Raw genomic sequence first — 16,481 nt, 5'->3', positions numbered from 1 at the left:
TGGTTTTCAAAATTATGAGACCTTTTAACAGAATAATTAAGGAGACTGTCTTCATTAGGAGGAAGGTTTTCCATGGCTGCAGTCAGCCAGGAATACCAATAAGAGATCAGAAAGATGAATAATTTCACAAGGATGATGAACTAGTTTATAGGATGACTAACCAACCTCTTTAGGGTGGAGAATTTTAGGAAGATAAACTAGCAAATTTTGGTTTAATAAATATTCACCAATAAATATAGTTTATCAGAATTTTGGTTCTCATTCATCTTTATATGTATGGTTCTCAAATTTGAAAACAGAGTCAGTGAAGCTCAGGATAAAAGACTTTTTGTCAGTCTTCAGTTGAAATCTGTCTTTTTGTGTGTTTCTCTTTTGCTGTCAGTCTGTGGTTTTGTATTGCCATGTGCTCCAGCCCCTGTATTACTGAGTACTCCATCTCTCATCTGTTTCTCATTATTACCTGTATTGCTGCCACCTGTGTCTCATTGTGCTCCACCTTTCATCTGCCTCTCTGTTTATTGCTCAGTGTATTTCGGTCCTGTGTTTTCAGCCCTTCGATGCCAGATTGTGCGAATGAATTTTCCTGAACCTTTCCAGCATTTGTAACTGTACTCTGTCTGTCTGAATATCAACTCTGTCTGTTTCCCAGTTCTGGGTTTTGAATTTCTCTGGATGTTTTGATCTCTGCCTGAACTTTGATGCCAACTTTATTTACACCTCAGGATTTGTTACTCAATAAGTATCACTGTGTGCACAGTACCAGGTCTGTGATTGGATCCCTGCTCCAGCATCCTGACACTTTTACACTTTTATTTTTCTGAAAGGTCCACACATATACTGTTGGATGAGTGAGGGATCCCTTTGCAGAAATACATTCAATGTGCCAGGAGTCCTATCTCACTGGAAACCAAGTGAAGATAAGTTTAAAAAATATATGACTGTTTAATTCTTAGATTAAACTGTTTAATTGTTATTTTCTTTGCTGTTTAATAATGCTTGTATTTTAAGTATTTCTTATATACATATATTCTAATGTCTTTCCTTTGGACAACAATGGAGAGGGGAGACTTGCAGCTTGGGCAACTGCCGTTCTTCCATTTAAAAGAAAAACCTGGCCCAGGCTTGCGCCCTGGAAACTTTCCAAGGCGCAAATCCATGGTCTATCGAGATGAACAGAGGCCTACACTACATATACATATACAGTTTAATATGCCTCTAGTGGTTATATTGGTATAATTCTGGAACTTTTTCTTGGTACTGCAGTATTTGAAAAAGTGCTTTTGTATTGCTTAACTCTTATCTATAAATTTGAATGGAATTTTGCTTATTTATCAATATAAAAACAGCTACTCAAGGATGAGCACCATTTTAGATATTGTCTCTTTTTTTAGCAGACCTCTATCATAGTCCGATTGAATTTTCCTATGTTAATACTTAATAAAATAATCATGAAGTAACAAATATTGTACCTCTTTCCTGACTTCTGAAATAATCTCGGATTTAAAACAACAGAATCCAACAATTGGCATAGTCGGCAGCATGGTTACAGAGTTTAAGAATTTCAAGTAATCATAAACAGAGTGGATTTTTGTTTTTGGCTAAACAAAAGCAGTAAGAAATTCCCCTCTGTTCCAAGTTGTCTGAGAGTGAAATCTAGCTCTGGCTTCATCATCATCAGATGGGAGTTAGGAGTGAGGATCTGTTATGTTGCTTTTTGAAGAAAAACAGATCTGTGAAAAGAGCCAAGCCAGTTGAACAACCCACTAGCCAGCAAAGCGCTGATTAAATATGCAAACGAATAGAGCATTGAAACAAAATTAAATGAGTGCAAGCTGAGGAGCGTGGATAAAAAAAATTAAACTTATGAAGCCTGCAGAGTGCATGAGAAAAGTTAAATAGGTGGAAGCTAGCAGAGTGTTGAATTAGGTAAAGGCATACAAACAGTGACATGATATGTACACTTTTGGAATATGGAGAAAACTTTAAATTCCAGTTGCAATCTATTAATACTTTACGATTGCGGTCAAGAAATACAAAGTATGAATTAAGATTGTTTCAAAACAATGGTCGAAGTTGAGAACCTGCTAAGAGCACTTACCCAAATTAAACATCTCATTTTGATAGGATTATTGAAAAAGTCCAGGCAAAATATACCAACAATGTTAAGTTTATTAAGATCCAGAAAACACCTGAGGGAAAGGAAATGATTGCTACTGATTTAGAGATAAGACTACATGGTCAGTTTGATCAAACGTGCAAGCAATAGAAATAGTTACTCAGATGAGCAAAGACTTTACTGATCAAAAGAAATGCGAAACTTGCAATAAACTAGAAAAACTGCATGATAGAGATAGTAAAAAGTCTAAAGAGCAAATCTTTGCATTAAGTGACTGAGCAAAAAAAAACACAAGCTAAAATTGGTGTATTGTACAGGGCTAGAAAGTAAAGTGAAACAAAACTAAAAAGTGCATCTACAACTTGGAGTGGGTGATCCTGCCAATGATGCTTCGAGTGATGCTGCCAGAGATGTTACTGCTGGCACTCCACCCTGGGAAACACATCCACATCAAACAGACCCTGGAGATAACTACACCATCTGAACTCCAAGGAATTACTGGTTCCATTGAATTGTCTCCTGATATAGCACCACCATCTGAACTACAGGATGAACGTGACATAGACTCTACAGGGGCCCCTAGTAACTCAAGTGAGGATGTCATTGATGAAACAATAAGATTGACAGCTATGTCACAGCTTGCTCCAATTAGTGAAGATTTTCAATAGGGTTGAAAATAAAACCATTTTTTAATCAATGCGTTCACAAGTTAGGGGCATGTTTATCAACCATTGCTCAACCATTCAACGATCTGATGAAAGGCACTAAGTGGTCAGATGATCTTGTGACTCTTAATGAAGAACAACAAAGTGCTTCAAACTTTAAAGGTGATATAATATACTGTATTAAGAATCCCTGATACAGGTAAACTATTTACCCTGTATGTAAACAAAAAACACATCATGACAGTCTTAACTCAACATCATGGAGACTGAGAGCGCCCTATCACAAACAAGAGAAAATCTGTAGATGCAGATGAACCAACAGTGTCTGTATACAGATGGCTTCTCAGTGACTGAGAGAGGAATTCGAATGGTTGCTTCTGAAACTGAAACAGTGCCATCAGGAAGCATGCTCCTTTTACCTTTGCACACTAAAAGTCCTGATGAAGCCTGTAAGTTAGTGGAAGAAGGATCAGCTAATATCTACACTCATTCTTGATATGCTTTTGGAGTTATTCATGATTTTGGAAACTGAGTGGAGACAGAGGATTTATTAAGGAACCCCAATCAAGAAAGGCCAACTGGTATAAAAACTTATGGATGTCATACATTTGCCATTAGAAGTTGCTGTATTGAAATGTAAAAGCCAATCCAAAATAATTACAATGGAAAGCTGTGGAAATGCGTTGATGGATGAAATTGCAAAATGGGCAGCATAGGAAGAAGCAAAAGAAGTAACAAGAACATATGTAGTGAACCCAACAACTGGAATTATGGAATAGAATTTTAATTCTGTAACACAACAGAACATACAAGATTACCTGACAGCAGATATCCTCCCTAGGATACATTAGAGTGCAGACAGAGTGACAGATTCTCACAATGGTGGTAGAATCCAAAGTTCAGGGAAACAAGCTCGAAAAATTTTGAAAAAGAATGCCAGAAAAAGAATCCTGGAGCAACAGGAGAGCTGTGACAATGAAATGCTCCTGCCCCACCTGGTCCATTTCAAGTGGACTACCTGACTTTGCCAAAGTGTCAAGGATGCTCTGATGCATTGGTAATAAAGGACACAATTTCAAGATGAGTGGAGGCCATCCCAGCCAGGAAAGCCACAGCCATTCTCACAGCAAAAACTCTGATCACAGACTACATTCCCGTTGGGGATTGCCATGAAATGCCAACTCTGACCAAGGAAAACATTTCACTAGTAGTGTTTGTGAGGAATTAGGTCAACTGATGAACATTGGATGCTCCTTTCATTGTCCTCATCACCCAGAGTCATCAGAACAAATGAATGAACCATCAAATATCAATGATCACGAGGAAGGTATACCATGGCTTACAGCTCTTTCTATGGTCTTGTGTAGCATCATAACAAACCAAACAATAAGTCCATTCAAGGTGGTAACAGGACATCCTATTTCACTGGAGCTCTTGATCTCAGAGGATGACATACACATTATGGTAGACAGTTCAGTTAACTCTTACGTGAAATTAACTAAAGCTGTACAGTGTGTTTCTCAACAGGTTTCTGCTGCTTGGAGTGATCCAACAGAAGGAGGTGGTGAATGGCTCTTGATTAAGAAATTGCAAGAGGCTGCACAGGGGCATCAGTAGGAAGACCCCTATCAAGAGCTGTTAATTACCAACTCAGTGGTGAAAGTACAAGCAGGTTAGATGGATACACGCCAGCCACTGCAAGTGAGCTAAAATGTAATCTGACAAGAATGGCGAGCATTTTGGTTAACATGCTAGTAGCATCTTGACCCAGTGCCTACATTGCTGGGCCACAGCGAACCAATCACTAACTAGCCAGAAGTCTTTAAGCAAGTCGTCAGTTACAGGACATCGTGAAGTTTATTATTAGTCGTTTATTATTAGCCAGTTAAGATGTCTTATTATGTATACTTGCAAGTATCACGTGAATTTACTGATGTTGTTAATGACCCAAGCTGTTAGTTATGTCTATATATACTGCACACTTCAAGATATTCACCAATGCTTAGCATTTGCACAGATCAAGAACAAGCATGCACCCTCTTTATTAAACATTCCAGCAATGGTGATGTTGACATTGTGCCAATGATTGATTATTCTCAAAGGAGGCATAAATATGCAAAGATCATGTCCCTCCATATACCATCTTAAACTGGGTCATTATGTAAATATAATCAGCATAATTAAGGGAATGTCATAGCTGACCCTATTCATGTATTATCCTGGGATTTATTCACATCTAATCTTCATGACCATGTTATTAAATCTTTTCATACCTTCACCATAAAAGTTAACTTTTGCCTGAGTTGAAAAGGTACCATTCCAGCAGGCATAGCTCAACCAATTGCATACTATATTGTCATAAATGGGGTAGTGACTCTGGAATTTTCATTGATGATCTGAAAAATACTACTTTTCAACAAAGCACTAAAATCTCAAGTAATATGAAATGGTTTAAGTTTTTGGGGGCCACACATACTTCATGTGAAAAAAGAACCTACACATCTCTTCCATGTAATTAGTTATGATCTTGTCACTCAGGTATGTTTTCCCTACCCTGAGACATACACACACACCCTACCTTTACTTCCAGAGTCTAGAATTAAATGTGAGGGAATACAATATAGCCAAATTTAGAGCAAAGTTAGAGGATTAAGAAGCTTTTAAAAAACAACAGAAGGCAACTAAAAATGAAATGAGAGAAAAGATGAAATATTAAGGTATATAGCCAATAATATAAAAGAATATACAAATAGATTTGAAAAAATGTAGGCCAGTTAGCCTGACTTCAGTAGTTGGGAAGAAGTTGGAGTTCATTATTAAGGATGAGGTTTCGGGGTACTTGGAGGCAAATAATAAAATAAACCCAAGTTGTTTCCTTAAGGGGATATCTTGTCTGACAAATCTGTTGGAATTCTTTGAAGAAATACCAGGCAGGATAGACAAAGGAGAGGCAGTGCATATTATTAACTTTTATTTTCAGAAGGCCTTTGATTAGGTGCCTGACATGAGGCTACTTAACAAAATAGGAACCCATGGTATCACAGGAAAAATAATAGTATGGATACAAAATTAGCTGATTGGCAGGAGGCAAGAGTGGGGCCTTTTCTGGTTCACTGACAGCGACTAATGGGGGTCCACAAGGGTCCGCTTCTTTTCACATTATATGTCAACGATTTGAATGACAAAATTGATGGGTTTGTGGCCATGTTTGCAGATGATATAGAGATCGGTGGAGGGGCAGGTAGTGTTGAGGAAGCAGGGAGCCTGCAGAAGCACTTAGACATTAGGAGAATGGGCAAAGAAAAAATGACAGTTGGAATATAGTGTAGAGAAGTGTACGGTTATGTCCTTTGGTAGAAGGAATAAAGGAGTCGACTGTTTTCTAAATGGGGAGAAAATTTAGATATCAGAGGTGTAAAAAGAGTTCGAAGTACTTGTGCAGGATTCCCTGAAGTTTAATTTGCAGGTTGGTTTGGTGTTAAGAAAGGCAAATGCAATGTGAGAGTACTAGAATTTAAATAATTCATGTATTGCTAAAGCTTTAAGAGGCATTGGTCAGACTGCATTGGGAGTATTGTGAGCATTTTTGGGCTTATTGTCTAAGAAAAGATGTGCTGGCATTGGAGACAGTACAGAGAAGGTTCATAAGATTTATTCTGGCAATGAAAGGGATAATATTGCGAGGAGTGTTTGATGGTTTTTGCACTTGTTGGAGTTTAGAAGAATGAGGGGGCAGCTCATTGAAAGCTGTTGAATATTGAAAGGCCTAGACTGAGTGGAATCAGAGAGGATGTTTCCTGTGGTGGATGAGTCTAGGACCAGAGGGGGTAGCCTCAGAATAAAGGGACAGCCATTCAGCAAAAAGTCAAGGGGGACTTTTCTTAGCCAGAGGGTGATGAATCTGTGTAATACATTGCCACGGATGGCCAAGTTATTAGGTATATTTAAAGTGGAGGTTGATAGTTCTTAGCTTGTTAGAGCATCACAGTTACAGAGAAGGCAGAGAATGGAGTTGAGAGGAATAATACTTTGTACATCAGCCATAGTGGAATGGCAGAGCAGACTTAATGGGCTGAATGGCCTAATTCCGTTCCTGCGTCTTATGTATGGTAAAGATTGATGATGAAAGAATAAAGACCACCAAGAAAAAAAATAATCACTCGAGCACTATGAAGTGAAGTAACCTTTTGGACGGTTTATAAATAAAATCCCTAAGAATTTCATTAAGAATTTTCAAAAAAAATCATGTTGTGCTGCTCCTTAAAAGAAGCTTTGGAGCGATAGGAGTGTTCTAGAAAGCCTTGTATTTACACATACAGCATTCTGGCCAGGTGGCTGCTCACAGTGCTCATTAAGAGAGGTTACCATAGCAACCTAGCTGTGAGGGACTGTGGCGGATCGTCTGCTCAGCGGTTGGTAAGGCTGTAGGATTGTTCAAACTTGCAAAGTGGTTGCATGGAAACATGGGGCCTTATCGTTGTACAACAAAAAGTCTTAAATCTATTTCTGTTTCACAGGAGTACAAAAGCAATATTGTATATTATCTCCAAATGCTTACGCATCTTTTCTCTAAAATATAATATTCAAAATAACATACTATTTTGTATAATACTCTTCCATAAGTTAATGCTTTGTTAAAAACTGAAAATTGGTACAGGAAAAGCAAATAAGTGATCATTAAGATTACACTTGTTACTGTTTGAATAGCTTTGAGCCACTTGTGGAAAACCTCTTTGAAAATCAGGCGCATACAGTCCTATGGCCTATTTCTTCGGTTTTCTTTCTCTTTCCCCTGGGTGTGATAACTGGCATTGCATTAACTTTAAAAGGAAATGAGGTTCTTTTCAACACGTACACACAAACTGGAGGAACTCAGCAGGTCAGGCAGCATCCGCGGAAATGAGCAGTCAACATTTTGAGCCGAGACCCTTCATCAGGACTGAAGCCCAAAACATTGACTGCTCGTTTCCACAGATACTGCCAAACCTGCTGAGTTCCTCCAGCTTGTTTGTACATGTTGATTTGACCACAGCATCTGCAGTGTACTTTGTGTTTTATAAGGTTCTTTTGCTGGTCTGTTTACAGGGAGATTTTGGTGGGATCATGGTTTTGAATGCCATTAAATCCAAACTGAGAGATGGACTCAAAATTCACTCAATGAGATAACATTACATCCAATATGAAAGGCAGAGAATTGCTTAGTCCTTTTATTGTCATGTTCATTTTGCCTAACTAGATTGTTAGCAGTCCTCTCTGAATTAATATACTTTGATTGTTTTATTCTGTATTAAAGAATAGTTTAAGTATTCAGGCTGATTACTTAACTGATGAATTAAGTATTCATCAGTGATAAACAAATTAGTTTTAATAAAACTGGACAAAGCACTAGGAATGTTTTGGGAAAAATCTGATGAATTAGCTTATATATGGATAATTAAAATGATTTTCCTCAAAGCACAGGTGTTCAGCCTTGTTTTTTTTTCCTTAACAGGTTTCTTAAAGATAGCCAAAGGAATTCCTAAAGTTATTCCTTGAATTTTATCATTTGAAAATCCTGATGGTACCAGTGTCAATGCTATGGGAAGCTTAGGAAGTTTCCTTCAGTTTGGGCTAGGTGTTTCACTGGTGAGACCCTAGTAGGTGTTAAATGAGGAGCACTAGCTGGGAGATATGTTTGATAAGATCAAAGAGCCAGAGCTAATCTTCATCCTTTCAAATACAATTAAGGGGTTGTGAGTGAATGTTAACCCTTTTTGAAGAACTCCTTGTCCTGGGTTATGATGGCTGATAGCAAATAACCAAAACCATCACCTTTTATGCAAGCTATGGCCCTAAGGAGTTTCTCATTTAACATCACACCAGTGAAGCAGGACAGCGAAGCACTAAACTACCCATTGTGTTGATACTGGCAGTCTGACATCATCACACAGTTTAGCTATCCAGATGAAAGGCCATGAGGTGGTCTGCACCTGGAAGATTTGACAAAACACAACATGGGATTTTCAGGTGGTTATTTATAAATAACATCCTCTTGGTTACAATATCAAAAATACTTTACAAAATTTTGCAAATAATTGACATTAAACTCATGGGGTGGTAATTAGGAAAATTCGGCCTATTTTGCTATTCAAGCGCTACTTTCCTGCACAAGCTACATATCCCTAATTCCCTAAATATCAACTCTCTACCTAACAGAGGTTTGTTAATGCTGCACAGTGGGGTTTAAACTAAACTTGCAGGGGGGGTGGGAACCAGAATGCCAGAACATTTAGTGGAGAGGTTGTGGAGGCAGATGTTGGTAAGTCCGCAAAGCTAGGAAACAAAAGGTTGAGCATAGTGTGACAAAATCAAAAAGGTTGAATACAGGACTGAAGGTGTTGTATTTGAATGTGTTCAGTATAAGGAATAAGGTAGATGAACTTGCAGCACAGTTGCACATTGGCAGGTTTGATATTGTAGGCATCACGGAATCATGGCTGAAAGATTATAGCTGAGAGCTTAATGTCCAAGGATACACACTGCATCGAAAGGACAGGCAGGAAGGCAGAGGAGGCGGTTTTGCTCTGTTGGGAAAAACTGAAATCAAATGATCAGAAAGGGATGACAGGGTGGGAAGTTGTGGATAGAGCTAAGGAACAGGAAGGATAAAAAGACTCTGATGAGAGTTGTATACAGATCCCCAAACGGTAGTAAGAATGTTGCCTACAAATTACAATGGGAGATAGAAAATGGATGGCAAAAGGGTAATGTTACAATACTCATGGGGGACTTCAATATTCAGGTAGATTGGGAAAACCATGTTGGTGCTGGATTATAGGAGGGTGAATTTCTAGAGTGCCCATGAGATGGCTTTTTAGAACAGCTCATGGTTGAGCCCACTAGGGGATCAGCTATTCTGGATTGGGTGTTGTGCAATGAGCCAAAATTGATTACAGAGCTTAAGGTAAAAGAACCTTTAGGGACTAGTGATCATAATATGATCAAATTCACCCTGAAATTTGAGAAGGAGAAGCTAAAGTCAGACGTACCACTATTAAAGTGAGGTAAAGGGAATTACAGAGACTTGCGAGAAGAGTTGGCCAAAATTAATAGGAAAGGAACACTGACAGGGAGGACAGCAGAACAGCAGTGACTGGAATTTCTGGAAGCAATTTAGAAGGTACAGGATATAGACATCCTAAAAAGGGAGAATTATTCTAAAGGAAATAGGACACAACCAAGGCTAACAAAAGAAGTCAAAGCCAGCATAAAAGCCAAAGATAGAGCATATAGTGGAGCAAAGATTAGTGGGAAGTTAGAAGATTGGGAGGTTTTTAAAATCCAACAAGAAGGCTACTAAAAACATCATTAAGAAAGTAAAGATGGAATACAAAAGTAAGCTAGCCAATAATAATGAAGAGAATACCAAAAGTTTGTTCAGATACATGAAGTGTAAAAGAGAGGCGAGAGAGGATATCTGACTGCTGGAAAACAATGCTGTGGAGGTAGTAATGGGGGACAACAAAACAGCAGATGAACTGAAGAAATATTTTGCATCAGTTTTCACTATGGATGACACTAGCAGTGTGGGGGAAGTTCCAGGTGTCAGGAGATAAGAAGTATGTTACCATAACTAGAGAGAAGATTCTTGGGAAACTGAAGGGTCAAAAGCAAGATTAGTCACCTGGACCAGATAGTGTACATGCCACAGCTCTAAAAGAGGTGGCTAAAGAAATTGTGGAGGCATTAGTAATGATCTTTCAAGAATTACTAGATTCTGGAATGGTTCTGGAAGAGTGGCAAATTACAAATGAGAGAGAGGCAGAAGAAAGGAAACTAAAGGCCAGTTAGTCTGATCCCAGGGGTTGGGAAGATATTGGAGTTGATTATGGAGGATGATGTCGCCGGGTACTTGAATAAAGTAGTCTGTAGTCAGCATGGTTTGCTCAAAGGAAAATCTTGCCTGACAAATCGGTTGGAATTCTTTGGAACAAATACAGTAACAAGCAGGATCGACAAACGAGAATTGGTTGATGTTGTGTACTCAGATTTTCAGAAGGCCTTTAACAAGGTGCCACAGATGAGGCTGCTTAACAAGCTATGAGCTCAGGAACAATATTCTAGTATGAATAAAGCAGTGGCCGAAGGATGGGAATAAAGAGAGCCTTTTCTGACTGGCTGCCAGTGACTAGTGGTGTTCCACAGGGGTCTGTGTTGGAACTGGTTCTTTTTATGTTTTATATCAATGATTTGGATGATCAAATTAATGGTTTATTTGCTAAGCCTGAAGGTGATATGAAGGTAGGTGGAGGGGCAGGTAGTTTTGAAGAAGTAGAGAAGCTACAGAAGGTCTTAGACAGTTTAGGAGAATGGGCAAAGAAATGGCAAATGGAATACAGTGTCGGGAAATGTATGGTAATATAGTTTGCTAGAAGAAATGAAGGGGTTGACTATTTTCTAAATGGAGAGAAAACACAAGAAACTGAGATGCGATGGGACTTGGGAGTACTTGTGCAGGATTCCCTAAAGGTTAATTTGCAGGTTGAGTCTGTGGAGAGGAAGGCAAATGCAATGTTAGCATTAGTTTCAAGAGGACTAGAATATAAAAGCAAGGATATAAAGTTGAAACTTTATAAAGCACTGGTGAGGCTCACTTGCAGTATTGTGAACAGGTTTGGGCCCCTTAACTAAGAAAGGATATCCTGATATTGGAAAGGGTTCAAAGGAGTTTCAAGAAAATGATTCCAGGATTGAATGGCTTGTTATATGAAGCACATCTGATGGCTCTGTGTTTGTATTCACTCCAGTTCAGAAAAATGAGGGGTGACTACACTGAAGCCTATCAAATGGTGAAAGGCCTTAATAGAGTGGATGTGAAGAGGATGTTTCCGATGGTGGGAGAGTCTTAGACCAGAGGATACAAGCTCAGAATAGAGGGGCACCTTTTAGGGGCAGATTTTTGCCAGAGTGTAGTGAATCTGTGGAATTCCTTGCCAAGGGCAGCAATGGAGGTCAAGTCTTTATGTATATTTAAGGCTTAAGTTGATAGACTCTTGATTGGTCAGGGTATGAAGAGATATGGGATAAGGCAGAGCTTAAGGCTGAGAGGAAAATTGGATCAGCCATGGTGAAATGGTGGAGCAGACTCGATGGGGCAAATAGCCTAATTCAGCTCCTATATCTTATGGTGTGAGGTCTTATAAGCCATTGAAATCCCATAGACTTTATAACCAGTGAATTTCAAAGACATGCCACCATTTGTCTCACAAAATTTCTTTTCTCTTCCCTGAATGATGTTTAGCTTTATCTTGAGACTATCATGTTGGGTTCTAGACAACGTGGCCATGTGAAATAGAAAATCCTCTCAGAGCCTTTTAAATTTTTGGGCAACTTTATATTACATTCTGAAACTGGTAGACATTGTTGAGTAGATGCCAATGACTTAGAAGGGCAGGAGCAGCCTGGACAGTTCTGTGGTTAATTCTGTAGGTCTTCAATACCACTGAAGAATATTGTCAGGTCCAAGTGTTTGCTGAATCCAACACTGACAACTGTTTCTCCATTTTTCATGGAGTTAATTAAATTGGCCAGAGACCGGCTTCAATGATTATAGGAAGACAGAAGGTAGCAATCAGCAGCAGGCTTCCTGGCCCAATGAGATGTTACAGTGTTCAGGCTCAATACTAAGGACTCCCATGGATGAACTCTCCTCAATATTAAAGTAGCTCCAACTCTCCTATGTTTGTTCTGTCATTAAGACAGGGCATACTTGGGATTTTGATGAAAGCTTTCTATAGTTTCTCTGAGAGATGCATGTGTGTGGTCTACCTAATCAGTGTGCCTGAACTTTAGGGATGATTCATTGATGCTTCAATGATTCATCAGCTTTAATGCCTAACATCATTTGTGAGAGTCATCCAGAAATATCAGGCAAACCAGTCTTGTTAGGGGCCATATTTCTTTCAAAGATCCTTGGGCACAGAACATTATTCTGACAAATTGCATTTTTCCATATAAAGGTCAAAATGGTACAATTTCTCTTCCTAAATGTCCATATTTATTAAATATGATTTGGTTTTGGAAATACTTTAAGGAGTTCTAATTAAAGTCACTTCATCAGCATCTAACTTCAATTGGAGATGTGTTGCCACCAAGCCTGAAGCATGAACTTGTAAGCTGAATAAGTCTGAGACATATGAGTTGTAGTTGAAAAATCAGTGAGTTGTGGTAGATGGTTAGACATATTGACTTAAAAAGAATCTACTGACGTATCTGATCTGGTTCTTTTGGGTCTGAATGGAGATGGTTTCCAAAATGGAAACTGGTTTTCAGTTGGAAGTACACTTGCTGGGTAAACTAAAAGGTAAATACTTGTTTTTATTATGGGCCATACAAGAGGCAAATGTTAATAATTCCCTCAAAATGCTTATGACACATACAAATTACATGCTCTGGAGCCAACACATAATGATCTACATCACTTACAAGCTCCACTTTAATTCTGCACAAATTACTAGTTGTGCTTTCCACCTCTTTTTCTCTTTAAAGTATATAGAGTACTGCATTCACAAAATAGATAATAAGGATAAACATACTAATGAGATGACTTGTAGAGCCCTTCAGTTCACACTTATAGAAGAAAATATTACAGTGAGGTGTTAAAAGGAAATTGCTTACACTCCTTATTAAAATGCACCTTTGATCACTGTATGATGTGCTCCATCAGTAAATTAATTGGTTAGATGGAAAAATTGTGATTGCTGCAGTATTTTCTCTCTCATTCTTTAAATAAAACTAATCAACGAGGTATCAGAATCCAAAGCAGCATGAAGATGTCTTTAAATAGAAATATAAAAATACTGGAAGTGAATTGTTGAACCAACAAATTACATCCTCAAGGATTCCAGCAATATTTTGTGATGATCTTGATTTAGTTTTCTCGTTGTTGTTGGACCTGTTGTTAGTTATTTTTGAAATGAGTTTAGCTGCATGGTGAAGCAGGTTAAAAAATTAATGCTGTTTAGCAGAAACCATTTTTAAATACTAAGCTGAACTCTCAATAATCAGGAATGATTTGCCTTTTCTCAAAAAGGTCTCTACCATCAGATGAGGTTTAAGTTGACAGACCATATGCAAGGAAATTGTATGTCAGTTGGAAGAGCTTTGTATATTTGTACGTAATTAATAGCATGCCGTTTTATTCTACCCTGTAGTATTTAGGAAAAATAGTGTAATGACATCCAGCAAGGACATATAATTTATCTTTTATTCTTCACCAATTCATCTGTCAGTGCTAACCAAATGAAAAAAAAGTGTGAAAAATGCTCTTGTCGAAGAAAACTGACATATTCCTTAGTAACTATGCTTCCCTGTTACATGTGCAACCTTTTAATTCATCCTTGATAAAGTTTTAAGACCCTATGAATGTCCAACCACTGGAGACAAAAACACAATTGTCATCAATGATTTATGGGTCTTCAAAAACTTGGATGAGGCCTGTGAACTAGTTGTATCTTACTTGTTGTTCTTTGCCTGTCAAGCCCAATGAAAATGGAACAAGCAATAAAATGTCCTTTCATCGTTCACGAATAGATGTACACAATTGCAAACCATAAATATACCAGTAATGAGGTTTTGCATGCAATACATTAATACCTACTGTATTTAAGAAAAATATCATTTATGTGGTTCATTGAAAACATTTTAAATCTTAGGTATCCACCACATCATGGTTGAATAAAAATTTTAAAATATGCTGCTGAAAGCTGAGAGACGTAATAGTGCTGACTTGTGCATTCTCTTTCTTAATATCTACATGCTCAAGCTTTTCAGTCCATTGTAAGTCATCCCTACAATCGCCAAGATCCTCTTCTGTAGTGAATACTGTAGCAAAGTACTCATTGAGGTCATCTGCTATCTCCTCCGGTTCCGAACAAACTTTTCCACTCTCACACTTGATTGGTTCTATTCTCTCATGTCTTATCCAAACATTTCATAATTACAGTACAGTCACTGATACTAGTTATGAAAAACCATTTCAAATTCTTAAACTCTGGTGATCAGGTTCGGTGCATTGGCCTGTATAGGCCTGGGTAAGAAGTGAGGATGTTTACTGATGACTGCAGAAGTTAATTACCCTCCGTTGCAAATCCTTAGCAAGTGAAACAGTCTATATTTTCATGCAGTACTATCTGCACAACATTCAGGCATGAAGCATGAAGCTGATAAGTGGCAAGAAGCATTCATAAATACACAATTCCCCGACAATGACTACTAGACCATAAGGCATAGGATCATAATGAGGACATTTGGTCCATCGACTTTCTTCTGCCATTCATTTATGGCTGATTTATTTTCCCTTTCAATCCTATTCTCCTGCTTGCTACCCATAACCTTTGTTGCCCTTACTTCCGGTGATGCTGAGTTAAAAGGAGAGCTTTGTGGGCATTTGGGCTCATCCTAGTGGCCCAATCAGCAGTGGGAGCAGAACACTGCAAATTAAATAAAAGTACAGAATGGACCAGTGGGGCACCCCTGTTAGCACAGTTAGTGCAGAGCACCCCTGTGGCCATTTCCCTTAATAATATGTATACCGTTTTGGCTTTGCTGTGGGGGATGGCCTCCCAGGGCAATGCCACGGAGACCAGGTTACTGGCACTGAACATGGGTCTATGGTGCAGAAGGAGAAGAGGGGGGGCAGTAGTGACAGAGGACTCAATAGTCAAAGGAACAGACAGGAGATTCCGTGGCTGTGAACGGGACACCCATATGGTATCTTATGTCCTGACGAAGGGTCTCGGCCCGAGACGTCGACAGTGCTTATAGATGCTGCCTGGCCTGCTGTGTTCCACCAGCATTTTGTGTGTTGTTGTTTGAATTTCCAGCATCTGCAGATTTCCTCGTGTTTGGTATCTTACCTCCCAGGTTTCAGGGTCAGGGACATCTCAGATCGCATCCACGGCATTGTGGATGGGGGTGATAGAGCAGCCAGATATCTTGGTACATATTCATACCAATGACAAAGGAAGGAAAAGCAAAGAGGTCCTGAAGAGTGAATTTAGAGAGCTAGGCAGAAAGCTGAGAAGCAGGATCACCAGGGTGGTCATCTTAGCTGTGCCACGCACCAGTAAGGGTAGAAACAGGATGATTTGGCAGATAAATGTGGAATGAGAAGCTGGTGCAGGTTCTTGGATTATTGGGATCTCTTCTGGGAGAGGTATGACCTGTACAAAACTGAAGGCTTGCATCTGAACCCAAGGGGGACCAATACTCTCACAGCCAGGTTTGCTAGAGCTGTTGGGGAGGGTTTAAACTAACTTGGCAAGGGGGTGGGAAATGGAGTGAAATAACTCAGGATAGAATGGGTAGGCAGATGATAGGACATAATTGCTGCTAGCAGGGTGAGTTTCAGTGCATTAGGGATGCAGAATCAAAAAGGGTAGTCAATATAGACTCAAAGTGTTATATCTCAATGCACGGAGTATAAGGAATAAGGTGGGTGATTTTGTTGTACTATTACAGATTATCAGGTATGATGTTGTGGCCATCACTGAATCATGGCTGATGAATGGTTATGGTTGGGAGCTAAATGTTCAAGGTTACACGTAGTATTGGTGGAATAAGTAGGTAGGCAGAGAGGGTGGCGTGACTCTGCTGGTAAAGAAAGGTGTGACATAAGATCGGAAGATGTTGAATCCTAGTGGGTTAAGTTAAGAAACTGC

Source organism: Hypanus sabinus, chromosome 4 (assembly GCF_030144855.1).
Source record: "Hypanus sabinus isolate sHypSab1 chromosome 4, sHypSab1.hap1, whole genome shotgun sequence".
Taxonomy (NCBI): Eukaryota; Metazoa; Chordata; class Chondrichthyes; order Myliobatiformes; family Dasyatidae; genus Hypanus; species Hypanus sabinus.
Note: the sequence above shows the minus strand (reverse complement) of the source record.